The sequence below is a fragment of the Emys orbicularis genome, chromosome 8 (genome assembly GCF_028017835.1).
Source record: "Emys orbicularis isolate rEmyOrb1 chromosome 8, rEmyOrb1.hap1, whole genome shotgun sequence".
In the NCBI taxonomy this organism is placed as follows: Eukaryota; Metazoa; Chordata; order Testudines; family Emydidae; genus Emys; species Emys orbicularis.
The window spans coordinates 75,520,641-75,534,781 of record NC_088690.1 but is presented as its reverse complement, the minus strand read 5'-3'; the positions used below and the strand labels follow the sequence as shown (position 1 = coordinate 75,534,781).

The 14,141-nt window shown below is 43.4% G+C and overlaps 1 pseudogene; it reads left to right on the top strand.

The window, feature by feature from the left end:
* The first annotated feature begins 9,004 nt into the window (after nt 1-9,004).
* On the top strand, nt 9,005-14,051 carry LOC135882944 (putative protocadherin beta-18; annotated as a pseudogene).
* Nucleotides 14,052-14,141: the final 90 nt, after the last annotated feature.

Here is a 14,141-nt window from a genome sequence, read left to right as displayed (position 1 = left end):
TTCAGAAAGTTGGGTCTTGGTAAGGCTCTAGAGAAGAGTCATAGTAGTCAGGGTAGGAGAGATGAAGGCATTAATAGAGATTTTTTTCAAGAAAACTGAGTGAAGCAGCGTGATGTTTGAGGAGGATGGGTGAGGGGAGAATGATGATAGTAAGTTGCCAGCGCCCAGCTCTATGAGATGAAGAAGGAGAAGGAAAGTTCTAAGTCATGGATGGTACCAAAATTTAGGACAGTAAAGGCAAATAATTCTCAGAAGATTGAGGCTGACTGGAGGTTGCTCCTGTGGCCCAGAAAATTGAAAGGAAGCCACTCCCCTGAATTTGTATCTGTATCTATAAAGTATTTCTTTAAATATTTGTAAATTACTATAGGGATCCATTCTTACCATTAATGATTAAATAAAAGGTGAACCATCTTTCTGCTTTAGAGTGATCTCTGTTAGTCTTCTTTGTGCATCCAAGATTAGTGTAAAAAAATAGATTTATTTTGACTTCCACGAGAGAACGTTATTTTTTCCCCTGATCCTTCTATGCTTTGAGTAGAGATCTGCTCTTTCTACCCACCTCACCAACAATGACCCGATAGCTTTTCAAAAAGGGGAATGGTCTGGCCAAAAAGGGATGCGCTTACCTCAAAAGTTCTTTAGTCAGAGCTGTTAAAATTCAAACTTGATATTAAGAGTTTTTAAAGTCTAAAGAATAGACATAATGAGTGAATCACAATGGTCTTGTGAGAAAATACCTTGAAAACTTATGTCTGTGGAAGAGAATATATTTTCAAAGGAAAATCCCAGATCAGGAGCTGAAAGCTATGCTCACAAGGTTTGATCGGGTGCAAAGGGAAGAAAATGAGATGGAGTATGACACAGAGGGTGAGAATCTTCCTGTCCCACACCACACAGAGATGACCATGGCAGTGGAACTGGCCTGATTGCAGCCCCTGAGAGTCAAGGAAGAACGTGATCACTAGAGATGGATGGCAGAATTAGGGATCAGGGAGACTCAAGGTCTCAGAATGCTGAGGAGAAAGCCCACGAGAGGCACATAGAACAAATAGCAGCAGTCAAGGCCAAAGAAGAAGATGGTGTAGAGAGGAAGGGTTTAGATTTATTAGGAACTGGGGAAACTTTTGGGAAAGGGGGAGCCTATACAGGAAGGATGGGCTCCACCTAAACCAAAGTGGATCCAGACTGCTGGCACTTAACGTTAAAAAGGTTGCAGAGCAGTTTTTAAACTAGGAGATGGGGGAAAGCCGATTGCTGCAGAGGAGCACGTGGATCGGACAGAGACTTCTCTTAGGGGAGAGTCCAATGATAGAGATTCTCTAGGTTTTAGTCAGGAGCAGAGGATGGAAGAGGATAAAGTAGGGGCCAGATCAGACAAGAAACATTCACATAAAAAAGAATCGGACACATCAGAAAAGGGCAGACAAATAAACAGTGACAAGTTTTTAAAGTGCTTGTACACAAATGCTAGAAATCTAAATAATAAGATGGGTGAACTAGAGTGCCTCATGTTAAAGGAGGATATTGATATAATAGGCATCACAGAAACCTGATGGAGTGGGGACAATCAATGGGACACAATCATTCCAGGGTACAAAATATATCAGAAGAACAGAACAGGTCATGCGGGAGTGGGGAGTGGTACTATATGTGAAAGAAAATGTAGAATCAAATGAAGTAAAAATCTTAAATGAATCCACATGGTCCATAGAATCTCTATGGATAGTAACTCCATGCTCTAATAAGAATATAACAGTAGGGTTCTATTATCGACCACCTGACCAGGACAGTGATAGTGACAATGAAATGCTAAGGGAGATTAGAGAGGCTATCAAAATAAAGAACTCAATAATAGTGGGGGATTTCAGTTATCCCCATATTGACTGGGTACATGTCACCTCAGGATGAAATGCAGAGACAAAATTTCTCGATTACTTTAAATGACTGCTTCTTGGAGCAGCTGGTACAGGAACCCACAAGGGGAGAGGCAATTCTTGATTTAGTCCTGAGTGGAGCACAGGATCTGGTCCAAGAGGTAACTATAACAGGACCGCTTGGAAATAGTGACCATAATATAACCTTTAACCTTCCTGTGGTGGGAAGAACACCTCAACAGCCCAACACTGTGACATTTAATTTCAGAAAGGAGAACTATGCAAAAATGACGAGGTTAGTTAAACAGAAATTAAAAGATACAGTGACTAGAGTGAAATCCCTGCAAGCTGCATGGACACTTTTCAAAGACACCAAATAGAGGCCCAACTTAAATGTATACCCCCAAATTAAAAAACACAGTAAAAGAACTAAAAAAGATCCACCGTAGCTTAACCATGTAAAGGAGGCAGTGAGAGATAAAAAGGCATCTTTTAAAAAGTGGAAGTCAAATCCTAGTGAGGTAAATGGAAAGGAGCATAAACACTGCCAAATTAAGTGTAAAAATGTAATAAGAAAAGCCAAAAAGGAGTTTGAAGAACAGCTAGCCAAAAACTCAAAGGTAATAACAAAATGTTTTTTAAGTACATCAGAAGCAGGAAGCCTGTTAAACAAACAGGCTGGATGATCGAGATACAAAAGGAGCACTTAAAGATGATAAAGTCATTACAAAGAAACTAAATGAATTCTTTGCTTCAGTCTTCACAGCTGAGGATGTTAGGGAGATTCCCAAACCTGAACCATCCTTTGTAGGTGACAAATCTGAGGAATTGTCACAGATTGAAGTGTCACTAGAGGAGGTTTTGGAATTAATTGATAACTTAACAGTAACAAGTCACCGGGATGAGATGGCATTCACCCAAGAGTTCTGAAAGAACTCAAATGTGATATTGCGGAAATATTAACTATGGTTTGTAACCTGTCCTTTAAATCAGCTTCTGTACCCGATGACTGGAAGATAGCTAATGTAATGCCAATATTTAAAAAGGGCTTTAGAGGTGATCCTGGCAATTACAGACCAGTAAGTCTAACGTCAGTACCAGGCAAATTAGGTGAAACAATAGTAAAGAATAAAATTGTCAGACACATAGAAGAACATAACTTGTTGGGCAAAAGTCAACATGGTTTCTGTAAAGGAAAATCATGTCTTACTAATCTATTAGAGTTCTTTGAAGGGGTCAACAAACATGTGGACAAGGGGGATCCAGTGGACATAGTTTACTTTGATTTCCAAAAAGCCTTTGAAAAGTTCCCTCACCAAAGGCTCTTACATAAATTAAGTTGTCATGGGATAAGAAGGAAGATCCTTTCAGGGAATGAGAACTGGTTAAAAGACAGGGAACAAAGGGTAGGAATAAATGGTAAATTTTCAGAATGGAGAGGGGTAACTAGTGGTGTTACCCAAGGGTCAGTCCTAGGACCAATCCTATTCAACTTATTCATAAATGATCTGGAGAGAGGGGTAAACAGTGAGGTGGCAAAGTTTGCAGATGATACTAAACTGCTCAAGATAGTTAAGACCAAAGCAGACTGTGAAGAACTTCAAAAAGATCTCTCAAAACTAAGTGATTGGGCAACAAAATGGCAAATGAAATTTAATGTGGATAAATGTAAAGTAATGCACATTGGAAAAAATAACCCCAACTATACATACAATATGATGGGGGCTTATTTAGCAACAACTAATCAGGAAAGAGATCTTGGAGTCATCATGGATAGTTCTCTGAAGATGTCCACGCAGTGTGCAGTGGCAATCAAAAAAGCAAACAGGATGTTAGGAATCATTAAAAAAGTGATAGAGAATAAGATGGAGAATATCTTATTGCCTTTATATAAATCCATGGTACATCCATATCTTGAATACTGCATACAGATATGGTCTCCTCATCTCAAAAAAGATATACTGGCATTAGAAAAGGTTCAGAGAAGGGCAATTAAAATCATTAGGGGTTTGGAATGGGTCCTATATGAGGTGAGATTAAAGAGGGATATGATAGAGGTATATAAAATCATTAGTGGTGTGGAGAGAGTGAATAAGGAAAAGTTATTTACTTGTTCCCATAATATAAGAACTAGGGGCCAACAAATGAAATTAATGGGCAGCAGGTTTAAAACAAATAAAAGGAAGTTCTTCACACAGCGCACAGTCAACCTGTGGAACTCCTTGCCTGAGGAGGTTGTGAAGGCTAGGACTATAACAAGATTTAAAAGAGAACTAGATAAATTCATGGAGGTTAAGTCCATTAATGGCTATTAGCCAGGATAGGTAAGGAATGGTGTCCCTAGCCTCTGTTTGTCAGAGGGTGGAGATGGATGGCAGGAGAGAGATCACTTGCTCATTACCTGTTAGGTTCACTCCCTCTGGGGCACCTGGCATTGGCCACTGTCGGTAGACAGGATACTGGTCTGGATGGACCTTTGGTCTGACCCAGTATGGCCTTTCTTTTATGAGAAAATGGAGAATGGGAGTGCAGGCTGATGGTGATTATGGAAAACTGATCTGATGGCCCAGGAGCAATTGTTGTGGATAGGTTTCAGAGTAGCAGCCGTGTTAGTCTGTATCCGCAAAAAGAACAGGACCTGTTCTTTTTGTTGTGGATAGTTACAGATGAGGTAAAGGCAGCCATCTGTGACAAAAAACAAAATCCTCCACCATTTTTGAGGCTGCAGAAATTGCTGATTGAATATGTTGAATCGAAGGCCCATCAGAGGCACAAATCCCAGGGGAATTAAAATCCCCATGACATTCTGGTGAAGAGGGGATTGGAAATAAACCTAACCCCAACTTTGATTAAAAAAGCCCTCTAGAGTCAAGGGTTTAAAATCCCCTACCAAAAGGGAAGACAAGTATTCTGTCATCACTAAGGGACTCCGGCCAAATGCATAACCAAAATGCCTGAGGCTCAAGGGAACCCCATGATCTGTGCCCAGCGCCCCGGTGAATACCACCACCATTGCTTCAGAGGTAGTGGTGGAGCAGGAGGAAATCCTAGTGAACTATATTAGGACTGGATCTTGGGAGGGTAGTGAAGAATTTATTAAAAATGCAAAGGTAAATGGCATAGATTGTTAGGGCTGGAGGGACACAGCAGCCCAAGTCACTTTGATCAGGGAAAGTTTGGTGAGGTGGGGGAGACAGAATTCCTGGTAAACACTTAAATGTATTAGCTTTGGCCAAATTCCCCTAGTTTTTCAGCACTTCATTGATTTTAGAAAGGTAAATGCCATCCCCTAACCCTGCTCTTTACCCCACACCCAGGACAGAAGACCTACTGGATCTATTGGGGAGTAAAAAGTACATCAGTAATCTGAATTTAATTTAAGGGTATAGGCCAGAGGTGGGCAAAGTACAGCCCGGGGGCCTCATCTGGCCCTCCAGACATTTTAATCCAGCCCTCGAGCTCCCAATGGGGATCAGGGTCATGGCCTTGCCCCACTCTGCGCAGCTCCCAGAAGCAGCAGCATGCCCCCCTCCAGCTCCTACACGTAAGGGCAGCTAGGAGGCTCTGCACACTGCCCCTAGTGCTGCCCCCACAGCACCCATTGGCCAGGAACTGTGCCCAATGGGGTGGCGCCTGCAGACAGGACAGCGCACAGAGCTGCCTAGACGCGCCTCCGTGTAGGAGCCGGAGGAGGGACATGCCACTGCTTCTGGGCGCTGCTTGAGGTAAGCACTGCTGCACCCCTGACCCTCTCCTGTGCCCCGACCCCCTGCCCCAGCCCTGATCTCCCTCCCACCAGCCAAACCCCTCAGACCCTGCCCGGAGCACCCTCCTGCACTCCCAACCCCTTATCCCCAGCCCCACCCCAGAGCCCACACCCTCCACTGCATCCCAACTCCCTACCTCAGTCTGGAGCCCCTTCCCGCATCCTGAACTTTTCATTTCTGGCCCCACCCCAGAGCCTGCACCCCCAGCCGGAGCCCTCGCCCCAACCACCAATTTCGTGAGCATTCATGGACCACCATACAATTTCCATGCCCAGATATGGCCCTCGGGCCAAAAAGTTTGCCCACCTCTGGTATAGGCAAATTCCCTTAGATGCTGATGTCCAGGAAAAGTCAGCTTTCATAGTGGAATCTGGTCTATGTGGATGTGGGGGCTACCTTTCAAAGGCTAATCAAAGAATTGCTACAAAACTAGGGGAATATTGCTCCCTCCTTTCCCCCGACACCATTCCCCCGTATTCAATACCGAAGCTGACACTTCATGCTCATAATTGAGAAAGTTACTAGAAGCTGTAGCTAGAGTAGAATCATATTTTCAAGTATCTGTGCCACATACTCAGAAAGGAAGATATTTTCATAGCATCTCTGTGGCTCCCTCAATCACATTATTGCAAGAAGAGCTGAAATAAATGTAGATATAGTTAAGTGGAAAAATCAAAATGATAACGTTATCCAATGAAAACAACTTAATAGAATCAATTATTTTAGTGGCGGCGCTGTTGATCATAGACCAGCACATCCTTTAGCCATATGAGTTAGGAAGCAATGTTCACGCTAAGCCGAAGGAAACACCATCTTAACTGTTCGGGAGGAATAGCTGAAAAATGGTGTAAGGATGTTTTAAATGCATTCAGGGACAGCAATTAATAGCCGAATTACTCGCAATTAAGGTACAATATTGGACGCCAAGAAAATGGCCCGAAAGCACCGTGATTGCTTTAAAAAGACTCTGTCTTTTGTTGAAGTAAAATGGCGTGGATCAAGCGGATCCATGAAAAGGCAAGTAGCCTAGTTTATTCTCTAGCTGTGTGTGTGCCGGGTGTGATCCGAAACAATTCCGTGTTCTTTAGCTGTGGACATGGAAAGTGACGCCTTTGTCACCAATATTGCAAAGGACTTAGGGGCTGCTGTTAGCCAGCTGTCCGCTCCTAGGTCTGTCCGCTCCTAAGGTCCGCATTGTTTCTGAATCTAAACACCCGGGATATGCCAATAAAAGAGAAACTGGACCGAGAGAAAATCTGCCCGGAAAGTGAGATCTGTAAAATATTCTTGGAAACCCTATTGTCTCCAGTCCAAGCATAAGTGGTGGAGGTTTCTTACATAACGATCATTCCCCTCTGTTCCGTTCCCCGAAAATGAAATGGTTGTAGAGATGCCGGAAACCACATCCGTTGGGTCTGGCTTTCCTCTGGACAGTGCCCAGGATTTAGCTGTGAGAGGCAATAGCCTTCAGATCTACACGCCGAGTTCCGATGAACTTTTCTCCTTAGCTCTCAGGGTTAACGAGGGTGGCTTTAAATGCTCAGAGCTGGTACTGCTGAAGCACTTAGACCGGGACGAGAAGCAGGAGATTAGTTTTACTGCAACCAATGGGGATTCTCCACCCAGGTCTGGCACAGGCCAGGTCTGCGTTATAGTCCGGGATGGCAATGATAACATCCTTGTCTTTACTCGCGGGATTTACTAAACCTGTCTTCCGGAAAACAGCCCCATTGACCAGTAAATCAGAAAGATGTCGTCAGCTATTTCAGCTACACTGTCACCGGAGCAAAACGAATCTGCGGAAGGGTGGATTTTGAGAAAGCTAAAAGATATCTGATGGAGCGTAGCGCCACAGACGACGGGGGTCTGTCTGCTTACTGCAAAGTCCTCGTGGAGGTTCTGAATGTGAATGAGAACCCGCCGGAGATAGCATTCATATCCTTCACCAGCCCTATCCCCGAGGAGTCCCCCCAAGGACAGTGGTGGCCCTGTCAGTATCAGAGACGCAGATTCCATGGACAACTTGAAGGAAAGCATCGGCCCAGCTGTACTGATTGGCAATGTAAATGCTGTTGATTTAGATTCAAAGCAGAAGGCCAAAATGAAATATTCCTTAGTGCAGAGTCAGATAAGTGAGCTGCCTTATATCTCCATAAATTTTGAAAATAGTAATATGTCTGTTCTCAGAACCCTGGATAAGAGGTAAAAAGGTAAGAGGTTGCCAGGTTGCAGGGAGAGTGGCGGGTGGCAGCTCTGAAGTCCATGAGGCGCTGTAGTCGTCATCTGAGTTGTTAAAATTGATAAAAATGACAAAGCCCTGTTCATGTTATACCGTCTGCAGAACAGCACCTCCACCCTGGTTCTGAGAGCAACGGAGGCGAGTTACGTTGTGGCTAAGGTGGCGGAATTGATTCTGGTCAGAATTTTTGGTTTTCCTACGGACTGCTGAAGGTCACAGACCCGGATCATTGTCGGACTCCAAAATGGAGAAGTAAAGACCAATTACGGAGAGAGATCACGTTAAGCCAAAATTATTTGTTGTCTAAACAATGGACACCTGCCCTAATCCAGTGCTGCTACGCTAAATATACTGCTAGTGGATGGGTTTTCAGATGTGCATATACATGTGTAAGTACGTAAGAGGAGCAGCATGGCATATTAAATATAAATATATACTTAGATTGAAATTGGCTTCGCCAGAACAACATATCTGATGGTTGATCAACAGTGAGTTCTGGTTTATCAGGCCTCAGTTTCCTAGTTTTCCTATTAAGGACCCAAATAAAGAAGAGCATTATAGGACTTCGGTGGGTACCCAAGATATCTCTAACCTCGCGGAAGAAACAGAAGCCACGGGACACATGAGAGAATTGCATCGAGGTGGTTTTATGGTATTTACCTGTGGAAAATAAACGTTCTGGGATGTTAGAGAAGAAAGGATGTGGAAATATCAGAATCCATTTTATTTCTCTATTAATTTATATTTCTCTCTCGTATAATGGGAAATAACCTGGGTTAAGACTTTTCTTACTATGAAATATTATAATCACAAATTATACTTAAAAGAGAAATCTTTGCCATGCAGAGAGTAACTTACACGCAATAAGTTTACACTGTAAAACCATGCATGTCTTATTTTAGCTGAGCCACGAGGTGGCGATATTGCCAAAGACGGTGCTGAAAATGCAGCTTTTCAGACTCCATCAGCCTTCAGTGGAAGCTGCATTAAGACATCTGAATCCAGACGACAACGGCGCCGGGAACGAGTGACAAAGGATTACAGGGAAAGGGCGGCTGGAATAATTACAAATGAAGTCAATATCGGAGGACAAATCGTTTCCCCTCTAGGACAACATATGAATGGCTGCAGCAGCTTTGCAGAGAGGCCCGTGTTTCAGATCTGACCCGGGAATGGCTGGCGGAATGGAGAATCGCTCCAGGAAAAGGCAAGTTCTGTCTTTCTTTCTATGTCTGTGTGTGTCCCTGGCGGCGTGTGAGACGATCCGCTATTCTGTGCCTGAAGAGAAGAAAAGCGGGTCACTAGTTGCTAATATTGCAAAGGATTTGAAATTGGATGTAGGGAAATTGTCTGGTCGCAGTGCTCGCCTAGTTTCTAAAAACACCAAAGAGTATTTTGAGCTGAACACAGGATCCGGGGATGTGATAATAAAGGAGAAAATAGACCGTGAGGATCTGTGCGGACAGAGCGACCCGTGTTTGCTGCAATTCGAAATTATGTTGGAAAATCCACTGCAGCTGTACCGAATAGAGGTGCAGATCGAAGATGAGAATGACAATTCCCCTAAATTCTCTAAAAATGAATTCGTTTTTAAAATGCCGGAACAGATCCCCATAAACACCCGCTTCCCCTTGGAAGGATCCCAAGATTTAGACATAGGAACAAATGGCATCCAGAGCTACGCAATAAACCCCAATAAGCATTTCCGTCTGGATGTACAAACCCTGGTTCAAATGCAGAAATCACCTATTCATTCAGGGAGGTGCCTGACAGATTCCTCAAGTTATTCAAATTAAATCAATCATCTGGAGAAATCGCTGTTATGGGGTTAATTGACTATGAAGAAAGAAGCAGTTATGAGATGAACATCCAAGCCACGGATGGCGGCGGTTTTTCTTCACACTGCAAAGTCCTAGTGCAGATCAAGGACATGAATGACAACGCCCCGGAAGTGACGCTAACATCCCTCACCAGTACCATACCCGAGGACTCCTTCCCTGAGACAGTGGTGGCCCTGTTCAGTGTGAGAGACCGAGACTCCGGGGACAATGGCAGAACGCTCTGCTCCATTCAGGACAATGTCCCTTTTGCTTTGAAATCGACTCTGAAGAATTATTACGAGCTTGTTACACAAAAGCCCCTGGACCGAGAGAAAGTGCCTATGTATAACATAACCATCACAGCCACAGACCGGGGGACTCCGAGGCTCACCTCAGTGAAGATCATCCGAGTTCAGCTATCGGATATTAATGACAACCCCCCTGTATTTAATTAAAGTTCATACGTCATGTACCTGAAGGAGAACAACCACCCGGGCCTGTTGATTGGAACTGTCCGTGCTGCTGACCTAGACACAGAGCAGAATGCCAAAGTGACGTATTCGGCATTGCCTGGCAACATCGGTGACCTCCCCTTCTCCTCCTTCTCCATCTCCATAAACTCCGAGAACGGGAACGTGTATGCTCTGCAGTCTCTCGATTATGAGCAAACGAGGGATTTCCAGGTTACAGTGAGAGCTGCAGATGGCGGGTCCCCTCCACTGAGCTCTGAAGTCATTGTCCGAGTTGTGATAATTGATGAAAATGACAACACCCCCTTCATTTTATACCCTCTGCAGAACAGCAGCGCCCCTGCTAATGACCTGGTTCCCAGATCGGCGTAGGCGGGTTATCTGGTGACGAAGGTGGTGGCTGTGGATGGAGATTCCGGTCAGAATTCTTGGCTTTCCTACCAGCTGCTCAAGGCCACAGACCCAAGTCTTTTCGCTGTGGGGCTCCAAACCGGGGAAGTAAAAACCAGCAGGGCAGGCCTATAACGAGCCCAGACTCTGTTAAACAGAAACTTATCGTCTTGGTTAGAGACAACGGAGAGCCGCCCAGATCCACCACCTCGACACTTAATGTGCTTCTGGTGGATGGGTTTTCAGACGCCTACATGCAGTTACTGGATGTACCAGAAGAGGAGGAGCAGCAGGACACATTAACCCTGTATCTAGTCATTTCTTTGTCTTTCATTTCATTCCTTTTTCTGGTTTCTATGGTAACAATTGTCGCCATCCGGCTGTACAAGACAAGGCAGTGCCCAGAGCTGTATGTTCCATCTTCCAGGAACTTTTATAGTGACCGCAACTTCCCCACAAAACCTGCGGAGACGAGCGGCACTGGGACTCTGCCTCAATCTTATTGTTATGAGGTTTTCTTGACAACTGGGTCTGGTACCAGCGAATTTAAATTTCTCAGGCCGCTGGTACCGTCTCTACCCGCTGACCCCAGCGTTGCAGGAGGGTCCATTCTTGACTGTCAGATTAATTCTCAACTAAAGGAGGAGAAAGAATCGGTGAGAAAGGTGAGTGCTTATTTCACTCCATTTGCATCAATACCTTGCTTGAATATGTTTGTTTCTACTGCTCTGAAAATTACTTAGATTACTTCCATAAATGTCTAGAGATTTTTTTTTCGTATGGAGCTTTTTCTTTAGTTTATTGTTCATCTTCTACATTTGCATCATGTTCAAGTTAATGTAATTCCACTGAAGTAGTTTTCTATGCTATTCTCCCTCCCCCCATAAAAAAGATCATTTATCAAAGTCTTATATTGGTCTCTGTGCAGAGTCTCTGATCTCTGCAAAGGAAGGTTGAAGCTTGTCTAAGGCAATTTTTAAAGTAATTATTTATGGTAGCACCGGAATTATGTGATCTAGATAATGTTCTGCACGGGGCTCTCGGGAATCTGAAATGTTACAAAGAATCTGAGTCTGCCCTTGCTTCTTCACTTGTGTTTTCGGACGGTGAATCTATATGAGGTGCGAGTTGCCGGCCTACTGCGTGAATATGAAATGGCGGAGATCAGGGAAACGTTAAAGTAAAATAGCTCTATCCAAAGAAATGTATATTGCGCTTTATTTGTCCATCAAACCCTTTGCAATGGGAGTAGCCAGCAGTGTCTGCGGTTTCAAAGTGGGAGGAAGAGGCAATGTTTACTTAAATCCTATGAAATCACCGTCATTTACAGCTTCTGGGGTTTATGAACCCAGAGCAATCAATACTGATATGAAAGACCCCTATTACATGCATACCAGTGATATAGTGGCAGCTGATGGCATCAATATATTTGCAGATAGCAAGTCATTGTCCAAGTTATTATTTGATTACAATGACGACGGCCCCTTCATTTTACACCGTCTTCAGAACAGCCGCTCCCCTTAAAGATCTGGTTCGCACAGCAACGGGGGCAACTTACTTTGTCACTAAAGGTACATGGAGATTCTGGTAAGAATTCTTGGCTTTCCTAGGAACTGCTTAAAGCCACATACCTAGGTCTCTTGACTGTCGGACTCCAAAATAGAGAAGGAAAGACCGAGAGATCAATTAGGGAGCGAGACCACATTAAGCCAAAATTAGTTACCATTGTTAAAGACAAGAGACACATACCCCGCTCCACTGCTGCGACGCCACATATACTCCTAGTGGATGTGTCTTCATATGTGCCTATGTGAATCAGTGACGTAACTACGGAAGAGGAGCAGGATGGCATGTTAAATATATATTTAGTGATGTGTTTCGCTTCAATTTCATTTCCATTTCCGCTGTGGTTTGTATTGCCATAAAATACATAAGACAAGAAAATCAGTAGAAAGATACATGTCTGCTTCTTCCAGTTGCCACGGGAGACCCATTTTGTTGTATAATTGTGTAGAAGCCAGAACTGGATCCCTTCACCAGAGCTACATATATGATATTTGCTTAACCACCGGTCGATTACCCATTAGTTCGTTTCTTAAGTCGCAGGTTCCTTGTTTTCCTGATTAGCACCATACTAGGGGAGAGAATCATGAGACTTCGGTGGGTTTCCAGGTAACCTCGTGGACAAAAGAGAAGCGATGACACAGGTGAGCGAATTGCATTGACTTGTTTTACATATTTAGCTATGGAAAATAAAAGTGCTGGGATGTGAGAGAGGAAAACGAATTGTGGAAGTATCACAAGACGGATTATTTTTCTAATACTTTATAACTATTTCTCGTTTAATGGGAAATAACCTCGGTTAACTACGTCCTTACTTTGAAATATTTGAAACACAACGTGTACGTAACAAAGAGAAATCTTTACTATGCAGATAATAATTGGGCACAGTAAATTAACAATTTGAGATGTATTGTTCTAGCCTCTCCCATTTAATGACCGATTCCCAGATCGGCGAAGGCGGGTTACCTTGTGACCAAGGTGGTGGCTGTAGATGAAGATTCTGGTCAGAATTCTTGTCCTTCCCACCAGCTGCTGAAGGCCACGGACCCAGGTCTCTTCACTGTCGGACTCCAAAATGGAGAAGGAAAAACCACGATGCCAATTACGGAGCGAGACTCCTTTAAGCAAAAACTAGATATCATTGTTAAAGACAATATACACCTGCCCCAATTTGCTACTACGACGCTAAATATACTGCTAGTGGATGGGGTTTCAGATGTGTATCTGCAATTCAGTGACATAACTATGAAAGAGGAACATGATGAGATATTAAATATATACTTAATAATCTCTTTGGCGTCAGTTTCATTTTTTTCTTGTTTCTGCTATGGCCTGTATTGCCATAAAAATACATAAGACAAGAAAGTCCGGAGAAAGATACATGTCTGCTTGTAGATGACAGACTCGATCGCTGACCCAGAATTATATATATCATGCTTGCTTAACCACTAGTTAGTTCTAGTTTATTAGGCCTCAGTTTCATAGATTTCCTGTTGAGCGCCATACTAAGCACGGGAATCATAGGATTTAGGGATTCCCAAGATATCGCTAAACTAGTGGACCGAAAGAGAAGCGATGGCACAGGTGAGCGAATTGTAGTAACTTCTTTACTTAGCTAGCTGTGAAGAATAAAAGTATTGGGATGTGAGAGAAGAAAATGTGTTGTGGAAAGATAATTCAATAACTATTATATAATTTTGCAACTCTCTACCTCCTTCAATCGGTAATAATCTACCTTAACATCTCACAGTTCTTACAGTGAAATATTATCAGCACAATTTGTACATTAAAGAGAAATCTTTGCTATGCAGATAATAACTGCACATAAGTTTACAATCTAAATATCATGGAATGTCTTATTTTAGCTGAGCCACGAGGTGGCGATATTGGCAAAGATGGTGCTGAAAACCAGCAACGCTCAGTGAAAGCTGCACTCAGACATCTGAATCCAAACGGCAACGGGTCTGCGCCGGGAACGGGTGACAAAGGATTACAGGGAAAGGGCGGCTGAATAA